The 2,717-nt window shown below is 45.9% G+C and overlaps 1 pseudogene; it reads left to right on the top strand.

The window, feature by feature from the left end:
- Positions 1-1,375: 1,375 nt before the first annotated feature.
- On the top strand, positions 1,376-2,146 carry LOC118619152 (annotated as a pseudogene).
- The last annotated feature ends 571 nt before the right edge of the window (positions 2,147-2,717 follow it).

The raw sequence follows: 2,717 nt of genomic DNA, 5'->3' as shown, positions 1-2,717 counted from the left end.
CCATCCAACGCCCTTTGCTGCCCAATGGGTCAGCCAGGAAACATGGGAAAATGTTTTTGGCAAACCACAGGGCTGTGGTTAACCTGTGGGGGCACTGAATGAACTGCTTGGGGTTTCTCCTGCCTCAGTTCACCTTTGGGCCACCAGGGCTCTCTGTTGGAATGAGTGACATATATATTTATAGTGGCAGTGACTGTGGGAGCCCAGGGAGTCAATAATGGTGGTTGAGGATGTGGGGTGTACTTCTTCCCCTGAATTCAATTCCTCTCTAGCTGCCTGTAAGGTCAGGAAGCTCAGAATGCAACACGAGCTACAGGCCCTTGATGCAGCACCCAAGGGACATGCTATGTTGGGTCGTTAGAGCTGAGAGGTTTTTTTCTATTACAGGCCCATAGAGGAACAGGGTCTTGTCCCAACTGTTCTGACTCCAGGAACCTTTCTGTGGGCCCAGGCAGGTCTGGCCTCACAGGCTTCCTTTAGGCAATTATGGATTCAGCAAACTGCAGCCACTCCTCAGAGTATGGGTGACTTAAAACGGTGTGGACCCTGAGAGAGCTCCTGGGAAGCCCTTCTTAATTAGCTCCCAGGAGCTGATGGGCTGCTAGGCTCTCAAGGGAACCACAGAACCTCCAGCTGTGGGCACAGAGGGAAGTGCTCTCTGGAGCCCACCCCTGAAATGACAACTGTGGCACATGTTCTGGGGCTGAAACGTGAAGGAATCCTCCCTGTTCCTTGGAGGCACTGCTGGGGCTTGCCTGGAGGAGGTCAGAGAAACACTTGTGAGATGATTGTGGCAGGAAAAACTTGCCAAGTTCTATTTAAAAACATTTTTTTAAAATATGTTTTTATTGATTTTTTTTAAAGAAAGAGAGATATAAACATCGATGTGGGAGAGATACATCAACCTGCTGCCTCCTACATGCCTCCTACTGGGGATTGAGCCCAAAACCTGGGCAAGTGCCCTGTCGGCAATCAAACCAGGAACTCTCAGTCTTTGGGAAGATGCTCAATCCACTGAGCCACACTGGCTTGGCCCAGGTTCCATTTTATTTTTATTTATTTATTTTTTTATCCTCACCCGAGGACATTTTTCCATTTTTTGTTCAGGTAGAGTGGGAGGGAGAGAGAGGAACAGAGAGAGAGAGAGAAACATTGACGTGAAGGGACACATCGAGTGGCTGCCACCCGCACGACCAACCAGGGCCAGGGACAAACTGCAACCGAGGTACGTGCCCTTAGCGGGAACCGAACCCGGGTCTCTCTGTACCGCAGGCCGACTCTCCAACTGCTGAGCCAAACCGGCCAGGGCCCCAGGTTCCATTTTAAAAGTGAAACAGAATCCTCCTTGTTCCCCACCCCCTCACGTGCTCTGAAGATGGTGGCCACAGTGGAAAAGTTGCTTTGGGCTACGGTTGCCCTACATGTGAGTGCCATTCCTTGGGGCATCTTTGCTTCTGCAGCCCTTAGGCCTGTTGCTTCTTGAAGAACATGCTTGATAAATATATTGGTCTGCTGCCAGTGAAGCAAAATATGCCTTTAGCACCAGTTCCTCATACCATGCTCCTGCTGCCACCCAGCATGCACCCTATTTTAAGGGTATGGCCATTGTCAACCAAGAGTTCAAAGAACTAAGTCTTGATGACTTTAAAGGGGAAACATTTGGTGCTCTTCTTCTATCCTCTGGATTTCACCTTTGCGTGTCCTACAGAAATTATTGCTTTTAGAGAAAGCCAATGAGTTTCATGATGTGAACTGTGAAGTTGTTGCAGTTTCCATGGATTCCCACTTCAGCTATCTTGTCTGGATCTATACACCAAGGAAGAATGGCAGTTTGGGTCAAGGGAACGTCACATTATTGTCGGATTTGATTGAGCAGATTTCCCAAGACTATGGTGTGCTGTTAGAAGGTCCTGGTCTTGCACTAAGATGTCTCTTCATAATTGACTCCAATGGAGTCATCAAGCATTTGAGTGTCAGTGATCTCTCAGTGGGCTGAAGCATGGAAGATACCCTCCACCTGGTGAAGGCATTCCAATTTGTGCAAGTCCATGGAGAAGTCTGCCCAGAAAACTGGACCCCAGATTCTTCTATGATCAAGCCACATCTGACTGCTTCCAAAGAATACTTTGAGAGGGTAAACCAGTAGATCATCCCATGTGCACCTGCAGCTTCTCAAAAGAACCACAGTTGGAACTAACTTTTGGCATTTCAAAGATGCTTATGTATAGAAGGCAAAAAATCAATTATGTTTGCATTAATAAATATTACTCTAAATATATATATATATATTTTATAACATTGGCTAAGGCTTTTAAACATGGTTAGTTACGAACATGAATTCTTTATTGGTAACTTCTTGATGGCTAGCTAGTTTATAGACTGCCTAGTTCACATGTTTCTTTGATCATGTCTTCAATAGGAAACACTTTTCTTAGCCTTACTTGAACCTTTGTGTACTCCAGTGCAGTACAAGTAGCGAAAGCCTTCGATTAAGGGTCCTGAATTTTTTTCTTGAATTTTTTTGCATTAAACCAATTTTTAAAATTATCTTTATTGTTGCATGTATTATAGATGTTAATCATTTTCCCCCATTGGCCTCCTCCTCCCCACTCCCACCCACCCTCCCGCCTTTTCCCACATTGTTGTCTGTGTCCATTGGTTATGCATATAAGTTCTTTGGTTTATTTCTTCCCACCCCCCAATCCCCTTCTCTTTGA

This window comes from Molossus molossus, unplaced genomic scaffold, assembly GCF_014108415.1.
Source record: "Molossus molossus isolate mMolMol1 unplaced genomic scaffold, mMolMol1.p scaffold_m16_p_6, whole genome shotgun sequence".
Lineage (NCBI taxonomy): Eukaryota > Metazoa > Chordata > Mammalia > Chiroptera > Molossidae > Molossus > Molossus molossus.
This window is presented reverse-complemented; position numbering and strand designations above follow the sequence as displayed.